We start from the raw sequence: 22,111 nt of genomic DNA on the forward strand, positions 1-22,111 counted from the left end.
TATTATTTTTCTGTGAGAGTTCACTCAAAAGCACAGTGATGGTCTGGTTTCACATTGTTATTGGGGATGAGGTACACCACATGTGATAGGCATGTGTAGGACTCATGGATCTTGAAAGGTGTGTTGTGGGGAGCATTGATCATTGTAGCAGTAGAGATATGTCTGCAGGTTTTACATCTACTGTTCTAGCAGGGTCTGGGGCCACTTTGAGTTGGTGTGTCCTGGTCTGTGGGGAGCTTGCTTCTGATGATGAGTTTGGAGAGGCTGGGGGGTTGTTTGAAGGCCAGAAGAAGGGGTTCAGGAAAAACTTCTTTCAGGATGTGGTTGTAATTGTTTGATGATATCCCATAGGGGTTCCAGTGTGAGGTGGCTGGCAACAACTATAGGTATGTGGTTGGAGGGGATATTTATTATCAAGGATAACAACTGGCAGGAAATCTGTGGCCTCACATTTTGTCAATATATGTGAGTTATAAAGTAGGGCAGTATCATAAAGTCCAGATTCTATCTCTGTCAGACTGCACAAGGAGTAGAGAATGTGAAGGAAGTCCTTCTGTCTCCTTATTGCTCATCTGAGGATTGGCAGAAAGGATCGCGGTGCACGTGCTCCTTAAACACAATGCAGGGGTAGCAATAGATCAACCACAGGCATGATATTCCAGACAAAGTGTGTGACCAGGACATAGGCAAATGTGGTCGGAATGCTGCCCTTCACCCCAGTGCACTGGCTGGACAGCACTGGTGGAGCGCATGCTGTACCTCCATTAATGAGGTGCAAGAGCCACGTCTAAGGCCATGTCTACACTTACCAGGAATCAACGTTGCTGTGATTGATGCAGCGGGGATCAATTTAGCGGGTCTAGTGAAGATCCTCTCTCATGACCGTCCTGTACTGGTGCCAATTTAGAAGCCAAATACAAATCTTAGTTCCTAGCCATAAAGACACTTTGAAATCACTGGCACTTGTACTCATTCTTCAGTCATTAGTCAAGCTGGCCCTAGCTTTCGTGTGGCCCTGTGACAAGGAAGACCTAAGGAGTAGGGGCATCCGACACTGCATTGCACATTGGAAGTGGGGAGAATCAGATAGCCATGCAGGTCAAGCTGGCAGCAATGTAAAATGTCAGGAGGATGCAGGAGGATTTGGGCAGCTGGGGGAAGAGAATGTCACTAAGAAGGGATGAGAGCAAGGAGAGATGACAGCTTAGATAGGCATGGAATCAGGATTTGTAGTGGCCTGGTGAATTAGGAGATGTATAAATCATAAGATTCTTCCACAGCATCACTGGTGTTCATGGTGCTCTACAGACCAAGAAAAAAGAAAAATCCCTTTGGCCCCATTATCCCTTCCTGATGAGAAACCCATGGGAGGGAAGAAACTACTCAGTGAGTTAAATCATGGGGAGCTGCTGACTCATGCTCCCCTAGAGAGGGAGGGGTTTGAAAAGCTGCACAGAGCCCACAAACCTCACACCGCCATGCTGCCATTGGCTCAGTCCCCCTTTCATCCCTGCAAAAGGACAGGGCAGAAGCCCCAGAAGGAGAGTTAACGCTGGGCTAGACCACTATTCTCTCCCATGGTTTTCCCGTCAGAAGCCAACTGGGTGTTGCTGCACAGAGCGATAGCTCTCTGGCTCTGCTCCTCTCCTGCTGTGCCCTGCCCCATATGTGGCCCAAACTATGCAGTGTCCAATACAGAGGGCCTCCCATGATCACCTAGGGAGAGGGAGCACACGGCAGAGCTCTCACTCCTTCCAGGAGTTGGAGGGTCTCTTACCCCACCTTGCATTCATCCAGTTCCATGGTGTCACAGAGTGGAGGGGAGCGTTTGGCCTCATGTTGGGATATCAGGACTTTAAAGCTGTTGTAGACTTTCCATCGGCAGCCAGGCAAGCAGGTCACAATGCCTGGGTCTCCACTCCAGCCAGTTCATTTGCTCTCCCACTTGCCATGTTGCAACACAAAACATACCCAGGCAAGTATATTACCCCAGTGCCAAACCAACTTCTCAATATTTCACTAAAGGAGGTCATGTGTGGCTTCTGCTGAAAGCTACAAACTAGCTGATCATCATGGTTATTGCAAGATGTTTGTAGGGTGAAATATTTTGAGAGATATGCAAAATGTGGACTATCAGGTTGCAAAACAGTTGAACTTAGACTTGCCACCAGAAGCAAGGCAAGGTCTCAGAGCTAACTCAATCAGCATCAAGAACAATGAACATCTGGGGAGACAGCACTTTTTTCTTTTCTTTTCTTTTTTTTTTTTTAAACTTTCTGGACCAGGTGGAGACATTAGCATTTACAACAACAAATGAACCCCAAGAGAACTTTCTGAAGAGAGGGCCCCCTGGCCTAAGAGACAATTCCCTGTAAATGTATTAGAGCAGAAAAAAATGACAAGTTGTTATCCATTACAGAGAACAAACTCTGCTAGCAGGGCTCTCTCTTGAAAGGTGGATCCCAGCTTTTTGAACTGGACAAGCGCTGCAAGGATCGACCATTGGGTGAGAAATAAATTCCTTTGCTTTCTAATAAGGTAATAAGTATAGGCTATTCATTGCACTTTGTTTTTCTTCTCGTCACTGTATGTTTCCAATCCTTATACTTGCTTTTATTTGAATCTCTACCTCAAGTTCTGTTAAATAAACTTCAATTTGGTTTTACTATAGACATGTCAAAGTGCCTTGTGCTAAGGAGTCTGTTGAACTAAGGTGAAACCAGTGAATGGGGTGCACTGCTTCCAGAGAAGCAACAGATCAGCGTACATTGAGGGCATCCAGAAGACAAGAGACTAGGCCAGAGGTGGGCAAACTACGGCCCGTGGGATGGTCCTGCCTGGCCCCTGAGCTCCTGGCCCAGGAGGCTAGCCCCCGGCCCCTCCCACGCTGTTTCCCCTCCCGCGTAACCTCAGCTTACTGCGCCGAATGCTCGGGGTGGTGGGGCTGCGAGCTCCTGGGGCAGCGCAGCTGCAGAGCCTGGCCTGACCCCATGCTCTGTGCTGCACGGCACGGCTGTCTGTCCTGGTGCAGCTGTGCTGCCAGCCACCAGTGCTCCAGGCAGCACAGTAAGGGGGCAGAGAGCAGGGGGGTTGGATAGAGGGCAGGGGAGTTCGGGGGGTGGTCAGGGGCCAGGCTGTGGATGGGGTCGGGGTGGTCAGAGGGCGGGGAAGAGGAGGGTTGAATGGGGGCAGGGGTCCCGAGGGGGCAGTCAGGAAGGAGAGGGGGCATTGGATGGGACACGGCGGGGGTCAGTTAAGGGTAGGGGGTCCAGGGATGGTCAGGGAGAAGTGGTGGTTGGATGGGGCAGGGGTCCCAGGGGGCAGTCAGGAAGGAGAGGGGGGGTTGGATGGGGTGGTGGGGGGTAGTTGGGGAGGGGGATCCGGGGGCGATCAGGGGACAGAGAGCAGGGGGGGTGGATGGGGCAGGAGTCTTGGGGGGGTGTCAGGGGGCAAGAAGCAGGGGGGTGTCAGATAGGGGTCGGGGGCCGGGCCATGCTTGGCTATTTGGGGAGGCAGAACCTCCCCTGACCGGCCTTCCATACAATTTCAGAAACCCAATGCAGCCCTCAGGCCAAAAAGTTTGCCCATCCCTAGACTAGGCACTCAAATGCAATGAAGTGGGGTATGTAAATTGCTAGCCTACAGCAGGAAAGAGTGGAGCTTGTGCAGGTGACAGTGATTCTCCCCAGACACCTTAGGGAACCCCAAAAAGCATCACGTTTTCTACTCTAGTGTGGAAGAAGGAACTCAAGTAGTAGTAATGTCACAGACTTAATAGGCTGGCATCTCACACCTATCAGCCTCATTCTGTCTTCACAATCCTACCACCCACTGGTGCATTCAGTGGTGTTACTCGAGAGGGAGGGCAGAGTTTGACTTCATGTCTAATGTTTATGACAATTAAACTTAATAAATATAGGCTGGCAAGCTACAGAGGCAGCTTACACTTGTAACACTACTCCTTAAACAGCTTCTCTCTCTTCCAGTTCCAGCTAACTTATAGGAATTTCAAATCACCACATTGTTCCTGTCTCTCAGCTCCTTCCTTACAGGATGGCTCTGAGACTCTGTCCCTCTTTGCCCTATTGGCTTTGTATTGCTGCTTGATGCCATTGAGGCATCATTACTGCTTGATGGCACTGGGGCATCAGCTCTACTCCTTCCTCCCCCTTTTATTTTCCAGTGTCCCCACAGTCCTCCCCGCTCACCTACGGAAGGTCTTTTATATGAATCCCCCCCACCCCAATCTAACATCCGACTTAGCGATTGAGAGAGAAATAAAACCTAAGATACCATTGGTATGGTACGAGAAGTTTTAAAATTCCAGTGCATGAGAAATGGCTGCTATGACAGTGGGATACAGATTAAAAATCTAAGAATAAGGCGTCTGAGGGGGAAAGAAAAGCTGCCCTTTAATAAGGCCAAATTCTACTGAAAGCACACAATGCAACTAAATGGGCTGGGGACGGGAAGCTGCTCACCCAGGCTGTGGTGCAGTAGAAGAGCCACTTCCTGGCTACTACTACAGCTTTGCAGCAGCAATGGCCCCATGGGCACTGCACTCTTCCTCCGTGGGAGGAATACAGCCATGGATTTAGGTAGTCACAAATCCACTGGCACCACTCCTAATCCTCTTCTGCCTTACCTCATACCTATAATGCTTGAGGGTGAGGAGCATCTGCAGAGCTGTCCTTCACAGCATGCAGGAGATTTACACAGCTCCCAACACCCTGCCTCCACCCTCATGAAGCAGAACCTCTCTGGCTCTACTACTTTTAGGCCTCCTGTCCTCTGCATAGGGAAGGGGGCAGGATTTGTAACTTAAAGATTTCTGAATGACACACATTGCGTTATATATTTTTACTGCAAGGTTAATGTCAGCAGCACCAGAATATTGTGACTTTAGATAATCTTGGATTCATTTCTATTTATAATTCATAGAAAGAAAGTGATGGAAAAGGTCATTCAGTGCTAAATAACACCTCACCAAAAGCAGTTCACTGGATACTAGGTTAATCTGTGCTATGTTTTTATATTGGAGCCATTTGTATTGCTCTAGTTAGGCTGATGTCTAGATTTCCAGCAAAAGCCTTTCTTCTGAGAGATTTATAACTCTGTAGTGAAAGATAGTTAATAACAACTGACATTCCTAGAAGCGTGATCTTGTTGTTAAGACACAGAAGTGAGTCAGAGGACTTGGGTTCTATTCCTGGGTGTCCCACATCTTCCCTGTGGAACCCTGATCAACATTTTTAAACTTGTATAATTTTAGTCACCCATCTAGATACATATTTAGCCACCCTAAATAACTGGCCTGATTTTCTGGGAACCTACAGATTTCAATGTGGACTTCAGGTACTCAACACCTCTGAAAATCAGGTTACTTATTAAAATTCCTAATTTAGTCCTGGAAATTTAAAATGTTGGTCTTAATTTCTCTGTGCCTCAGTCTCCTCATCCATTAAATAGGAACACTACTGCCCTTCTTCCTGGGCGTGTCTGGAGGCTTAGCTCGTGAATGTTTGCAAAACATTTTGAGATTCTCAGATCAAAGGCTCTACAGACATACACAGTATTATGTCTTGATTTACAAAGCACTCTGAAAACATTAACTAATGGAGTTCCACATTCCTGGGAAGAGGTAATTCACAGCCATGTTTTACAGATGGGGAAACCAAGGCAGAGATGTTGGGTGACTTGCCCAAGGCCACACAAAGTCAGTGTCAAAACTGTGATTAGAATCTAGGAAATCCTGTCTCCTACATTGAGATCACACTGCCTTCCAACTAGAGCCAAAACCCCACAAGCAAGAATTTTTTTCTTCCCACTTAAATTATTTTAGCTATATTTATGTCAGATGAATAGAATAAATGTGGTTAAGGACATGATTCTAAACCAAATTCTTAAAATGCTCCTTTTCACAAAAGGCATTTCATAGCCATTAGTCCATAAGGGCACTAGGACCTTTGTCATTTTTATAGTAAAAAAAAATGAAAAATTGAGTTAACATTAGAAAAGCTGTTGTTATACATGCACAGTATTCATCACAAGAGTTTTTAGTGAGCTTCAGCGTTATTTAGTATGCACATGGTGTCATGCCCATGATCCATGGATTAACTGGTCCAAGAGCCGAGCTGTACCAAGGTGCACCAGAGACACATACTAACACAGTTCTAAATCAGGCTTTCACTCCATCCCTAACATATGCCTAAGATTTAGACAGTAGGTCTGACGTGTCTGAGAAAGGCATAATCATAATACCTATACCTGTCAAGGGTACAATGACATAAATCAAGGGTGCAGTGAAAAAAAACTAAAATCAGAATTTCCTTAGGTTTTTGCTTTGTGCCACAGTCTTCGTGTCATTTTTACATTGGGTTTGCTTTTCTTTTAAATCTCAAGAAATTTTTTGTGCATTGGAAATCCTACATGCTGGAGACATGAATGCTATTGCACAGGATTTCTGAACTCAACTTGACCAGTATAGACTGTAGATTGATTTTCAGTGGGAGTAGCAGAAATACAGATTTAAAGCAAGCATGACAAATTTTAAAAATAGTTATAATAGTAATAACAATGACACTTTGCATTTTTATAAGAACATAAGAATGGCCATACTCGGTCAGACTAATAGTCCATCCATCCTGTCTTCCAACAGTGGCCAATGCCAGGTGCTTCAGAGGGAATGAACACAACAGGCAATCATCAAGTGATCCATCCCCTGTTGTCCACTCCCAGCTTCTGGCAAACAGAGGCTAGGGACACTTCAGAGCATGGTGTTGCGTCCCTGCCCATCCTGACTAATATCCATTGATGGACCTATCCTTCAGGAATTTATCTAGTTCTTTTCTGAACCCTGTTATAGTTTGGGTCTTCACAACATCCCCCGGCAAAGAGTTCCACGGACTGACTGTGCATTGTGTGAAAAAGTACTTCCTTTTGTTTAAAACAAACCTGTTGTCTATTAATTTCATTGGGTAACCCCTAGTTCTCGTATTATGAGAAGGAGTAAACAGCATTTCCTTACTCACTTTCTCCATACCAGTCTCGATTTTATAGACCTCTATCATATCCCCCATTAGTCGTCTCTTTTCCAAGCTGAAAAGTCCCAGCCTTATTAATCTCTCCTCATACAGATGCTGTTCCATACCCCAATCATTTTTGTTGCTCCCCTCTCTACCTTTTCCAATTCCAATATATATTTTTTGAGATGGGGTGACCAGATCTGCATGCACTATTCAAGATGTGGGTGTACCATGGATTTATATAGGGGCATTATGATATTTTCTGTCTTATTATCTATCCCTTTCCTAATGATTCCTAACATGCTGTTAGCTTTTTTGACTGCTGCTGTACACGGAGAGGATGTTTTCAGAGAACTTCCACAATGACTCCAAGATCTCTTTCTTGAGTAGTAATAGCTAAGTTAGATCCATCATTTTATATGTATAGTTGGGATTATGTTTTCCAATGTACATTATTCTGCCTTTATCAACACTGAATTTCCTCTGCCATTTTTTTTAAATGTCGCCCAGTCACCCAGTTTTGTGAGATCCTTAGTAACTCTTTAAAGTCTACTTAGGACTTAACTATCTTGAGTAATTTTGTATCATCTGCAAATTTTGCATCCTCACTGTTTATCCCTTTTTCCAGATCATTTATGAATATGTTGAACATCACTGGTCCCAGTACAGATCCTTGGGGGACTCTGCTATTTGCCTCCCTCCACTGGGAAAACTGACCATTTATTTCTACCCTTTGTTTCCTGTCTTTTAACCCGTTACTAATCCATGAAAGGCCCTTCCCTCTTATTCTGTGACAGCTTACTTTTACTCCTAGGGAATTCTGTGGGACTACACACCCCCAGAAAAGCTTCCCCCATCCCCCGCATATTTCCTGTGTTTCCCTGCAGAAAACAGCGACCATGAGTGCAGTTTTTTGCGGGGGATTGCCCCCCTCCAAACAGAGGCAAGGCATGGCAGGCACACGGGGTTACATTCCACTGCCCACCCTCGCCCCCGCATTCTGCAAGCGCAGAGCTGCCCAGCTGAAGGAGGCTGTGTCTCTACTCCGCTAACTCTGCGGCTGAAAGCCACCTCCTGGGTCCTAGTGCCAGTCATGCTCCCTTCTGTGTATTGGGAGCCTTCATGTTTTCTATTCTGTGCAACAGAGAGTGCCCGTGGTGGGGCTGGGTAAGGTGGGGTGGGGAAAATGAGGGAAGGGGGGGTGAGAGGGTGGGGGAAGAGGCAGTGGGGAAGGAAGGGAGGTGGAATAGAGCAGGAGGAGGGGAACGTGGGAGTGAGGGGAGGGGGATGGAGAAGAAAAGGGATAGGGGAATCACAGGGAGAAGTGGGAGCATGGCATGCGGCTTCCTCTTGGCAGCAGCTGGGGCTCCCCCATTAAGCAGGCCCATCGAGCCCTCACCCTGACAAGACTTATCCCCCTACACCTGGACCCCTCTGACAAGCCCCCCACACCCAGACCCCCACCCCACTCATCCCCAACCAGCTGCACCTGGACCCCCACCCCGTCAAGCCCCACTCCCCCAGCACCCAGAACCCCCACTGAGCCCCCCACACCCAGACACCCCCACCAAGTCCCATCTCCCCACACCCAGCCCCCCCTCAAGACCCAACCACCTTCAACTGGATCCCCTGCAGAATCCCATTGCGCCTGCACCCAGAACATCCCAACAAGCCTCTGTACATCCAGATCTACCACTGAGCCACCCTCACCCAGATTGTCCCACACAGAAACCTCTCACCCCACACCTGGATCCCTCCACACTTGGATCCTGCTGGGCTGAGCCTGCCTGCCCATACCTGGTGCACCTGGCGCAGGGGGAAAGGGTCCCAGGGCATTTCTAGGGCAGGCCCAGCCCTTGCACTGTGTCAGGGTCAGGTGCAGCCTCACTGCCGAGTCTCTGTACCGGGGGATGTGGGGAATTCAGGGTGATCTCCCACCTCAATGCAGCCAGTGGCCTGTGCTCCCCACTGCCATGCTGGAACCACATTTATTGACAAATAAAATTTGCAGAATTTTAAAATATTGTGCACATAATTTTAAATTTTTTGGCGCAGAATTCCCTCAGGAGTATTACTTAGCTCACGAGCCTTTGATGAGGGACCTTGTCAATGGCTTTTTGAAAGTCTAAGTACACTATATCCACTTGATCACCCTTGTCGTTGTTTGCTGACCCACTCAAAGAATTCTAATAGATTGGTGAAGCATGATTTCCCTTTACAGAAGCCATGTTGACTCTTCCCCCAACAAATGGTGTTCATCTATATGTCTGATGATTCTGTTTTCACTGTAGTTTCAACCAATTTGCCTGCTACTGAAGTTAGGCTTACTGGCCCATAATTGCCAGGATCGCCTCTGAAGCCTTTTTAAAAAATTGGCATTACATTAGCTATCCTCCAGTCATCTGGTACAGAAGCTGATTTAAATGATAGGTTACATATCACAGTTAGTAGTTCTGCAATTTCATATTTGAATTCCTTCAGAACTCTTGGATAAATACCATCTGGTCCTGGTGATTTATTACTGTTTAATTTATCAATTTCTTCCCAAACCACGTCTAATGACACCTCAATATGAGACAGTTCCTCAGATTTGTCACCTGAAAAGAATGGCTCAGGTGTGGGAATCTCCCTCACATTCTTTGCAGTGCAGACTGATGCAAAGAATTCATTTAGTTTCTCCACAATGGCCTTATCTTCCTTGAGTGTTCCTTTAGCACCTCAAGCGTCCAGTGGCCCCACTGATTGTGTGACAGGCTTCCTGCTTCTGATGTACTTAACATTTTTTTTGCTGTTGATTTTTGAGTCTTTGACTCATTGCTCTTCAAATTCTTTCTTGGTTTGCCTAATACTTTTATACTTGACTTGCCAGAGTTTATGTTCCTTTTGATTTTCCTCAATAGGAGTTAGCTTCCAATTTTTAAAGGGTGCCTTTTTGCCTCTAACCATTTCTTTTACTTTGTTGTTTAGCCATGGAGGCACTTTTTTGGTCCTCTTACTATGATTTTAATTTGGGGGATAATTTGAGCCTTCATTATGGTGTTTGTTTAAAAGTTTCCATGCAGCTTGCAGGCATTTCACTTTTGAGACTGTACCTTTCTGAAATAAAATGCCACTGTGGTGGGCTTCTTTGGTGTCCCCCACAAACCAGGATATTAAATTTAATTATATTATACTTGCTATTACCAAGTGGTTTAGCTATATCCACCTCTTGGACCAGCATTCAAGCATCTCAAAACACCTTACAGGAATGAATGAATTAATGTTCCCAGTGCCCTCATGAGGCATCATGGTCCAATGGCTGGAATGCAAGACAAGAGAGCTAGGTTCTATTTTCAATTCTGCTGTGTGACCTTGGTCAAGTCACTTCCATTAACTGTGTCACTGTTTCCTTCCCACTCTTGTCTGTCTTGTCTATTTAGACTGTAAGCTCTTCAGGGCAGGAACTGTGTCTCACTGCATGTTTGTATGGTGTCCAGTACAGTGTGGCTCTGGTCTCAGTTGGGACCTATATGTGCTACCATAGTACACATCATCATCACCACCATCACCACCTCTGTTTTGCTGATGGAAAAATATAAGTACCCAAAGTTTAACATTATTTGTCCCAGGTCACACAAGAAATGCATGGCAGAGCTAGGGCTAGAAGTGAGAGCTCTTTATTCCATGTACTGTTGCCACAATACGATTCTTCCCCTACCAGCAAGCCCTCAATGTTACCCGAGAAAAGGATGGAGGAGCTCCTCTCTCACCCCAGGAACTCTGTTCTCAGTAACTGAACAGAAGCAAAAAATTAGCAACACCTTAACGCCCTGACCCCTCAACTCTAAACTTCAAAATGTGCCCTGCTTAGAGCTGGTTCATGCCTTCCAGTTTATTTCTCCTTAAATATAAATGGCAGGAGCCTTTCCTACCTAGTGCAGGAAACTCAGTTCCACCACACTCATAAATGATTGCTAGACTTAAAGATATATAGCCATTTCATCACTTCATCCAATGAATCACCTCCAAGATATACCAGAACGAAGAGTAATCCACAGCAAATGCTGGCTGTTGCAAGGGATCTTCTGCTGCACTACTTCTAAACATCTCCAAGCAAATACTGGACAAATTGTACAAGCAAAGGGCCAGTATTATGGTGAATATTTCATCCAGACAGCATAACAAAGTCCAACTTTGCAGAGTACAGAGGGGAAAAAGTCACTTATCAGTAGGGCCCTACCAAATTCTCAGCCATGAAAAACATATCACAGACTATGAAATCTGGTCTTTGGGGTACTTTTACCCTATACCAGTGGTTCTCAATCAGTAGTACACCTACTCCTGGGAGAACGCAGAGGTCTTCCAAGAGGTACAACCACCAGCTCTGAGGGCAGTGCCCCACAGGCAGCAGTACAGAAGTCAGGGTGGCAATATCATACCAGGCCATCCTTACTTCTGAGCTGCTGGGGCAGCAGTGCTGCCTTCAGAGCTGGACTCCTGGCCAGCAGCTGCCGCTCTCCAGCCACCCAACTTTGAAGGCTGCACCACAATCAGCAGCAGTGCAGAAGTAAGGGTGGCAATACTGTGACCCCCCTACAATAACCTTGCGCCCCCCCCCCCCCCGCCCCTCTTTTGGGTAAGGACCCCTACAATTACACCATCATGAAATTTCAGATTTAAATATATGAAGTCATGAAATTTACAATTTTTAAAATCCTATGACCATGAAATTGACCAAAATGGACCTTGAATTTAGTAGGGCCCTACTTATCAGTTATTCTTTTTCAAGACACTACTTGTTCTTTAATAAAATACTGACGAGATTTCTCTCAATCAGGGAAAGTTAAAAAATATACAGACATACCCCTGGAAAATGATATTTGAATATAAAAGATCTTATTTAACTTTATATTCCATTTTAGAGAACACTTATGATAAAGGATTAAGTCTTGTAGCTTATTTGAACTTATACAGTTATGATTTATTTTAAAAACTGACGAGAGTTGGCTTTAGCTTCTAACCTCAGGTAATATAGACAACCATTATGTAGCCAAATTTCTCTCTCCAAGCAGGTTTTTTCCACTTTGCCACAACCCCCCTTTGTGCTATTGCTCAGTTTTAACATCATGTTCTTGAAGCTATATTTATCCTTCCTTCCACACATCTGTCCTTTATGAGACTCCAATTTTTCTTAATAAGAGCCTGTTTTTTCTTGGTAAGCCATGTCATTTTCCCCAGGTTTCCAATACTTCTCCCAAATCAAGCTATTTGTTTCCTACTTTAAAAAAAATGGAAATATATCACTGTTAGAGCTCAGCCTGGCTACCTGGAGTTTCTGGAGCAGTTTGTAAATTGTCAACGGCTTGGATAAAGTGTAAGAGTGCTCTTGTTTGAGTAACAAAAATATCACAGATTTTGGCTGAGGGTCTTCAGCATCAAAGTACAGGTTAAATTTTGCTTACTGGCCCTAACCAAAAGGACACCGTCCTCCTTTGTGGACTGGGAAATGGCTTTCAGGTTGCCCACACTGACGCTCACTCTTGAAATTTTTATCAAGAGTCTAATGATATTTGATAGATTTTTTTTTTTAAGTTCCAGCTCCTGGAGTCCCATGGCTATGTGATAATTTCAGCTTTTTTTTTTTTCTTTCTTAAAGTACGTTTCTAACTTTCATGATTGTGGAGGAAAGTTTGATAATGTGAATCTTAAAGGCTCAAACACCAAAAAGGAAAATTAAAAAACAAATGAAAGGGTTACCTAGGGAGGTGGTGGAATCTCCATCCTGAGAGGGTTTTAAGGCCCGGCTTTACAAAGCCCTGGCTGGGATGATTTAGTTGGTGTTGGTCCTGCTTTGAGCAGGGGATTGGACTAGATGACCTCCTGAGGTTTCTTCCAACCCTAATATTCTAAGAAATGTATTAGTATTTTTAAAATCTTATTATTTTTAAGCCAATCTTATGTTTTGGGGGATCCTTACTCATTATGTTTGAATGCTTGGGGTTATCAATACTGGGTTGGTTTTAGAATTCAAATTTTCATCAACTGTCGCATTTTAGTTCATATAGCTATCAATTCCTACTCTTTTTATATTATATCTGTTTAGTGTACTTGCATTCAGCAGGCTCTACGCTTTCCTCTGGCCACTTATATTGAGAGTAACATCCCAATCATTTTCCTAGGAGTCCATCAGAGGAAGCTCAAAGAGCTATTTAGAAATGGGCATTTCCATATGGCAGCATGAGTCATTACAAACTGAACAGTTATTCCTCAACTTCCTTTGCTCAGCACCTTGTGGAGATGCTCATCACTTTGCAGGACTGATCTTTGAGGCTACACCAGGTTGGTTAGGCCCACTGCATAGGACAACAGAGTGAGAGTCAGGGTACCTTGGTTCTGTTGCTGGCTCTGGTATCAGCACACAATGTGACAGTGGACAGTTACCAAATCATTTTGTTTCTCAGTTTCCAGACTGTAAAACCACTGAAATAATTATAACAATACCTATCTTCCTTTGTAATGCATTTTGAGATCTATGGGTGAAAAACTTTGTCTGAATGCTAAGCATTATTAAACCATTATTTACAGGGTAAAGCATCCTCTCACCTATAAAAATTATACCCACAGCACTTATGGAACCACACACAATTATTTTTCAAAGAAGAGGGAACCAGGGAAAGTCTGGAGGGAACCAAACTTAGTAAAATTCCAAGGGAAAGGGAAAGACTGATTCTGACAAACAGCAGCCACTACATCTAACTGCAGTGCCTTGCAAAATAATTGAACAATTACTACCATATCTGGACTCAATACAGGAGTAACTGGATGAAGTTCTATGACCTCTGTTATACAGGAGGTCAGACTAGATGATCTAATAGTCCTTCCTGGCTTTAAACTCTATGAATTAATTGATAGTGGGGGGAACTTCTCTGAACATTGGCAGAGCTCAAACTGAGTCACTCTAGGCTATTCTGACACTGGCCAGCATATCACACTAGAATATTGCAGGGCCCGACCACTGTTCCCACAGGAGGAAGGAAGAGCCTATGTCAGTCTCTGTCAAGGTTCCTCCCCCACTCTGAACTCTAGGGTACAGATGTGGGGACCTGCATGAAAAACCTCCTAAGCTTATCTTTACCAGCTTAGGTCAAAACTTCCCCAAGGTACAAAATATTCCACCCTTTTGTCCTTGGATTGGCCGCTACCACCACCAAACAAATACTGGTTACTGGGGAAGAGCTGTTTGGACACGTCTTTCCCCCCAAAATACTTCCCAAAACCTTGCACCCCACTTCCTGGACAAGGTTTGGTAAAAAGCCTCACCAATTTGCCTAGGTGACTACAGACCCAGACCCTTGGATCTTAAGAACGATGAACAATCCTCCCAACACTTGCACCCCCCCTTTCCAGGGAAATGTTGGATAAAAAGCCTCACCAATTTGCATAGGTGACCACAGACCCAAACCCTTGGATCTGAGAACAATGAAAAAGCATTCAGTTTTCTTACAAAAATACTTTTAATAGAAATAGAAGTAAATAGAAATAAAAAAAAAATCCCCCCTGTAAAGTCAGGATCGTAGATACCTTACAGGGTAATTAGATTCAAAACATAGAGAACCCCTCTAGGCAAAAACCTTAAGTTACAAAAAAGATACACAGACAGAAATAGTTATTCTATTCAGCACAATTCTTTTCTCAGCCATTTAAAGAAATCATAATCTAACACGTACCTAGCTAGATTACTTACTAAAAGTTCTAAGGCTTCATTCCTGGTCTATCCCCAGCAAAGACAGAATATAGACAGACACACATACACTTTGTTTCTCTCCCTCCTCCCAGCTTTTGAAAGTATCTTGTCTCCTCATTGGTCATGTGCCAGCGAGGTTACCTTTAGCTTCTTAACCCTTTACAGGTGAGAGGAGATTTCCTCTGGCCAGGAGGGATTTTAAAGGGGTTTACCCTTCCCTTTATATTTATGACAGTCTCCCATTCTGGGAATAACTGGAGCTATCAGCTCACATCATCGGTCTACGACCACCTCACGTCACTCTCCCATCTGCAGGGAGAGAGGAAGGACAGAGCTCTTCCCTAGCCCGCGGGCTCTGGGCCTTGCTTGCAGCACCTTTGAGACAGATTTCTTGCTTCTTATAGTAAAAGAAGCCAGTACTGCAAAAAGACACAGCAGTTCCAGGCCACAATTTTAAAGAATTTCCTACTCAGTAATTCTTTTCTGTGACCTGGAGTGCAGAGAACAACCAGCCTTGAACTTCACAAAAAAAGCTGAGCTGTTTTCCAGCAGGCAAAAGAGCTGCCTCTCCTCTCTCTGCTTCTAGTGATCTGTTCTCTTTGAGGCCCCTTGCCATAGATCTATCCCCTTTCTCCCACACTCACAGGGAGACTACAGAGGGTGAAATTAATTCATCTTCAGATGAAACAAAGGCTGACAAGAGAGTGCAAGTCATCAGAGCAAATATCTTCTGAAGACTGAAATTACCTGATTAGCATGTTGCTAAAAGGCTGGAAATCCAGACTAAGTTTAATCAGGAAGAGTACTTGTACTTATGCTGGTTATTTGTGGAATTCCAGAAAGAAAGCTCCCTTCCTTTCCTCTCATTTGTCAGTACATTAGACTACATAGCCTGATCCATCCCAGACACCAAAGTTACTCCAGTGACTCACACTAAAGGGTACACCCTCTGCTTGTAAGCCTGGATCTCCAGGTCTAAATTAAATGTAGTAATGCACCCTGCACCAAGTTCTCAACTATTCCCCTGAATATAAATGCTTCTCTATCAGACATTCTGGGCCATAAATTGGAGGGACGCTCCCAGGAAAAAAATTGAGCTGGCAGCAAAATAATCAGGAAGGATCACTCCGTGCCTCCGAACTCTCCCAGACCGCCACTGAACAGATAGCCAACATCTGAGAAAGTAAGGAATTAAATCTCTTCCCATATGTTGGAACAGCAGAAGCTGTTCTTTACATGATGGATTGCTATCAGTTCCCTTAATGACATCACTCAATATGCCATAAAATTGGCTGCCAACACTCTGGATACTTTGCTTCTTGCCAGAAGGGCTCTCTAGCTCTGGCCATGGAGTAGAAGCTGTATTGACAAAATAAAGGTCAAGGAAGTCCCCTTCAAAGGCTCTCAGCTCAAAGAGCAGTCTGGATGGCTCCTCTCAGCAATTCATCAGACTATAAAACTGTCCTTCCTGGCTCAGCCTGCTGGCAAAAGAGCATCAGAGTGGATTCCTCAAGATACTTGTGGTTGAAGTTTCCATCCACAATCCCCCTATGAAGCATGGCAATCACAGCTCAAGAATAGTGGCCAGTCCTTCCCCAGATCAGCACCCTCAGGCCATAATTTCAACAAGTCAGATAAGGGCAAAACCTCCATCACTTCCTGTCTCTCATTTTCTTAGAGGGAAGGTTAGGAAATGTCCATCAGATGCGTGTCACTGTAAGAGCAAGATATTTAGGTACTTTCAGTACTGTAAAGGAGGGCTATTTCACAGGAGTTTCTTTCTGACCCCTTTAGTCACAGTCTCATATCAACCTTTCTAGCAAAAATACAAACAAAACCAAACCCTGAGCATAGCCCTGGTTAGGATGAGGTGCTATCTGTAAATACAGAATCCATGAGAATTCACAGGAACTCATTCCAGGCTGCTCCCTGATCCCAGAATACCCAGGATCTGACATATAGCACTGCATCTTAAGTGAGTGCACAGTTGCTGTCAAAGGTTTAAGGTGGAATCCCTTGAGGTCCCCTCTGGCAGCCAACAGCCACAACTGTAGTAGACTTTAAAAGGATGTTTACTTTCAAATTCCCTTAGTGCTAAACTACCTGTACTTCCTCATGGGCATCTATGTTACCCCTGAAGAGGAGAATTAGCTCCTGTGTACCAGACTGTTCTCAGAAAGAGCAAATACAGATCAAAAAGTGAGGAAGATATTTGATTAACTAGGGCCAGTCGTCAACAAAGAGAAAAGCTCTTCACTCTGGCTTAGCTCATAGCATACCTGAGTGTACTGAAAATCTCAAAGATCTGGCCTGCCCAGCTAAGGGAGAAGGTCCACAACTGATCATAGAGGGCACACAGCAGGTTCCCTCTCTCCACCTATTTGCAGGAAACCACCCTTTGCTATTCCTCTAACTCAGTCTGCAAACATTCTTACTGCCCTGGCCCAGTTATGACACATTATCATCATCATCATCACTTTCCCTGGGGGCTGACCACTGTCCCCACTGTTACCACCCACCCCCTCAGCTGGCACGCAGAGCCATTTGGGCAGTAGGGGAAAGTAGAAGAAAGTCACAAGCTGAATCTTCTTGGGCCTTTAAGCTGGTGTCTGCAACTGAACGGCCCCAAAATGTGCTTGAATAGCCTCATTTACTCCCCAGGTTTCAACTGAACCTCTGCTCTCTGCAGGAATTCTCACTGACAGAAAATCTACAATGCAATGATACGAAGGGGATGATGAAAAACAGCGTTTGAATAATCCCTCACCAGTGTAGACGCAGAGGAGGGTTACTGTGCTGATGTTCACGGCTACCGTGAATAAATGTGTCATGTGTTATATACCTGGATAAGCTACCATTCTGGTAGCTTTTTTATAAGAAAGACAGTCAAAAAAGGAAGTACAACACTCCTCATAGTGTCCTAGTGACCAAGAACATGGGAGACTAAACCTCAGGTGTCTCAATCACTCTTCACTCTCCCCTGGAGCCAGCCCCACTGACGATCAGGTCCTCTGAACTGATGTGTTTCAACTTATGTGACCTGTTTTGTGAACATGAAACATTAGAATGTTACCAGGTCATTCAAGTCCTATTATCAGTGGGAAAAGGCTGGCTGGACTGAATTTGTAGTATCACACACATTGTACTCTGTACACAGAGTACGAGGTTGAAATAATGCCCATGAATTTTGTTCTCAAATTTGTAACTGCAACGTCATGACTGCAATGTGACAGATGTCAAAACAGAACGGAGTCCCTCATTAATGCAAAGATAAACATACAGAATATATTGTCTTGAATAACAATCCAATATGTCGGTATATGTATGCCATTGCTCGTCATCCTACAGCTGGTTGCACATAATGCCGTACCATCATAAATATGTTTGATTTTGTTTGTCTTCTGTAACCCTTCTGCCAGATAAAGCTGGCAGCAACATGGGCCAGATTCAATGTCTAGGGGTTTCTCTTACCACCACAAAATAGAACCAGCTTGAGCCCCCACTCAGTAATCTGGAAAAACTAACCACCACCCCTGGGCACCTCAAAGAGGCAATACTTCTCTGTGTGTACAACAAAATAAAATTTAAGATAAAAAAGGAACCCAACATTAATGTGGAAAAACACCACAACCACAATTCTAAACCATGTGACATAGGCAAACACCCACCCATAGTGCCTTGGGCAGTGTGCTTTGCCTCAGTTTCTCACCTTGCAGTATGAAAGTCTGACCAACAAACATCTCTTAACACACCACTCCCTTCTCCCTCTGCTGCACTCCATTCACAGTTGGCTGTCCTTGATTAGCTAAGACCTGGAGTTCAGAGGTACATTCACAGAGGTTCACCTCCCCCACACGGGGGAACCCAGCAGGCACTGAGCAATGCCACTGCTGACTGCTGCTGCTTTCTGCTACCACTGGCCACCAATGCTTGCTGCTCCTGCATCACCACATTCTGTCACCTAACCCAGCTCTTATAGATTTCATCAGCTAGTGCAGAACCTCACAGCCAGTGAAGTCTCGGCGTTGTCTTTAACTATCCCCACACAACGTCTAAGGCTTAGCCCCTAGATCTGCTCAGCAGCAATATCAGCTCTCTAAGCAACCCAAACCACATACAACGACTCTCAATTGAGTCTAATCAGCTCTATCATTAAACACTGCAGAGAAGCAGATTACATGGTTCCCAGGACTGTTTTAAGCACAGTCCACACCACCAGTTAATAACACCTTGTCATAACCATACAGCTAAGGGTAGCATAAAAGCCCTCCTTTACCTGTAAGAGGTTAAGTAGCTCAAATAACCTAGTTGGCACCTGACCAAAAGGACCAATGGGGAAAGAAGATACTTTCAAATCCGGTTGGGGGGGGAGGTTTGGTTTGTCCTCTCTGTGTGTTCCCTCTCGAGAAAAAGAGAGAGACCAAGCAAGTCATCCAGCTTCTACTGAAATAATAGATCTAAAATTACAAAAATTGTAAGTAATAGCAAGGAAATGCGTTAAATTATCTTTTGTTTTAGCTTGTGAATTTTCCCTATGCGAAGAGTGAGGTTTATTCTTTTTTTTTGTAACTTTAAAGTTTTGCCTAGAGGGAAATCCTCTGTGTTTTAAATCTTATTACCCTGTAAAATTACCTTCCATCCTGATTTTACAGAGGTGCTTCTTTTACTTTTTTCTTTATTATAAAGTTCTGCTTTTAAGAACCTGATGGGTTTTTAGGACACTAAAAACCAAAGGGTCTGGTCTGTGCTCACCATGTTTACCTATTTGGTTGGTATATGATTCTCAAGCCTCCCCAGGAAAGGAAACAGGAACTCCAAGTGATCCTTTTCCTGAATCTCTGTCTAGCTCACTTGGTGGTGGCAGCAGTACCATCCAAGGATAAGGAAGGATGTGTGTCTTGGAGAAGTTTTTAACCTAAGCTGGTAGAAATAAGCTTAGGGGGGGTCTTTCATGCGGGTCCCCACATCTGTACCTCAGAGTGGGGAGGGAACTCTGACACACCTATTCCCACCCACTCATTTTTGCTGGGATTTGGCATCTCTACCCTTGCTTAGCGAGAGAGGTTAAGTTTAGGGTGCCACTCTCAATCAGGGCGTGCTAAGCACAGTTCTGCTGCCCTTTTTACCCCCTTCATTCAAATACTAGGGTGATTTGCAACCCAAAACCAGCCAAAATTGATCATTTTGGCAAAGCAGCTCCATCTGCTTCGCACCTAGGCAGAGTAGGGGTGTCTATGCAAACACAGTCTGCTCCTGAAGTGTCTTCCCCTGGCCCATCACTAGATGTCAGGGGAGAGCTCATTCAGACCCCGCTTATACTTCCCATTCATGGAAATTAGAGTTTTTTCATTTGTTACATTGATTACTATGGATAGAGCAACAGGAACAGCCTTTTAACAGAATGGGCCAATTTCTCTTCTTTTTCTACGCCATTGTGTATCTTGCAGCATAGCAAACAATTTTAGAGCATTTAATATGTAACAAAAACATACTGAATCAATATTTCTGCATTGTTCTATTTAGAAGTCAACATAACTTCTGATAAACAATCAACTGTATTCTTGAAGAATGCACAAAATATTCAGCGGCTCCTTATTTTTAAGCAACACTGCCTGCCATGGAAAATTCAGTATTTCCCCACACATACCACACAATGGTATTTGACATATTTCATGCATTTTCTATTCATATGCGGTGTGTTAACTTGTCAAATGTTGCCTGGTGATCTCTGAGTTTTTATAAGCTTAAGTGGCCACATTCTACAAAGGAGGCCAGAAGTTTGCACACTAAACTTTGCATTCAATTAATAAAAGTAAGTAATTAATAATAAAAATAATAATTATAATTTAAAAATATCATGACTCTCCTATGACACTTTTCACAGGAGGTAAGTATCATTATTCTCACTTTACAGACAAGAAAACTGAGGCAGAGAAAGGCAATGTGACTTGTTGTCAGTGATTGGGCTGCTGATGGGTACCTACTACTGTCTGGATGTTTAAAAATCTTCAGAGTGCCCGTCTATCTAAGCAGGAGTCTCTAAAACACAAAATTGAGTCAAATAGCCTGACTGTGTTTGAAGGGATAGGGCTCCTGGGCCTGGCTCCCACTCTCCTTGTCCCTTTACTATGGTTCCAGATACCCTAGCCCCAAAGGGCTATGTGATGGGGTGTACAGACCCCACGCTGGGCCTGAAGGGGTTAAAGGACAGTACTGGGCCCAGACAGCCCCAACCCTCAGAGCATGCGCCAACTGGCAAAAGGGTTGAAAAGGGAGCAACCTAGCTCAGAATGGGGAAGGCCGGGGAGGAGGACAAACCTTCCCTGAAGGCTCTGGACAAGGGTACTGGAGAAGCCTTCCCAAAGGAGGAAGATTGCATGTTGAGCCCAGTGGGGTTGACAGTTTGATTGCTTTTTCTTTTTGCCTTCATATTGGACTGGAGGCTGGTGGAGAAAGGCAGATGGTAGGAAGTGACCCATGGAGTGGAACTCAGAAGGCACCTTTGGGAACCAGATACTGTTGACCCTCCTGGGGCCCTAGGTCAGAACCTGGTGGAGTGGGGGCGCCCAGGCTCCCCTACCAAGTGTTCCTACTACAGGAGGGCCATAAGTCTCCTGCCCACCTCACTGCACCCCTAATTGAGAGAGAAACTGGACTGCAAACCCTACCCACAGGAAGCTGGTGCTAAAGATGCTAACCAGTAGGCCACCTGATCCACCACGGTCTCCATTACAGGGTAGAGGATAATGGTACCAACAGCCTAACGGCTCGCCTTGGGACTTGACAAACCTATCCTACCTGGCTGGTACACCAGAATCAGTTGTCTCCTTGTAGACACAGGGGGATTGGTGAATGGCCTTCCTGAAAGCAATTCCCCTGAATGCTTCCAGGAGTCTCTCCTCGGGGCTGCAGAGCCACCATCTGCTCTCTCCCAGAGTTGCTCAACTGTCTGGAACGTCCTGCTTTTAAGCTTTTATTCCACCTCTGACATGACTGACAGGGCTGGAGTGGCAAAGCCAGCCTTGCCCACAGCAGATCTTTAACCCTTTCAGCACTGGTGTGGGGTTTATACATCCAATCACACGTGCCCACAAGTCATACAGTAGGCCTACTATTGCACACACATTTACTGCCATTGTTGATCAGCTACTGTGTGCACAACGGACCATTCAGACACCACTAACATAAAAATAGCTTACTATTACTACTATAATTTGTACTGCAGTAGAGACTGGAGGTCACAATCAGGATCAAGGACCCACTGTGCTGGGCTCAGTCCACACATACAATAAAAGATAGTTCCTGCCCCAAAGAGCTTAGAGTCTAGACAGGGAGAGTGTTCAACCAGGGGGTGGGCAGAACA

At 44.7% G+C, this 22,111-nt stretch overlaps 1 protein-coding gene across 3 annotated transcripts in view; it reads right to left on the reverse strand.

The window, feature by feature from the left end:
- LHFPL3 (LHFPL tetraspan subfamily member 3) overlaps window positions 1-22,111 on the reverse strand; it is a 408,865-nt gene that overhangs the window by 367,876 nt on the left and 18,878 nt on the right. The gene's annotated exons all lie outside the window — the stretch shown is intronic.

This window comes from Natator depressus, chromosome 1, assembly GCF_965152275.1.
Source record: "Natator depressus isolate rNatDep1 chromosome 1, rNatDep2.hap1, whole genome shotgun sequence".
Classification (NCBI taxonomy): Eukaryota; Metazoa; Chordata; order Testudines; family Cheloniidae; genus Natator; species Natator depressus.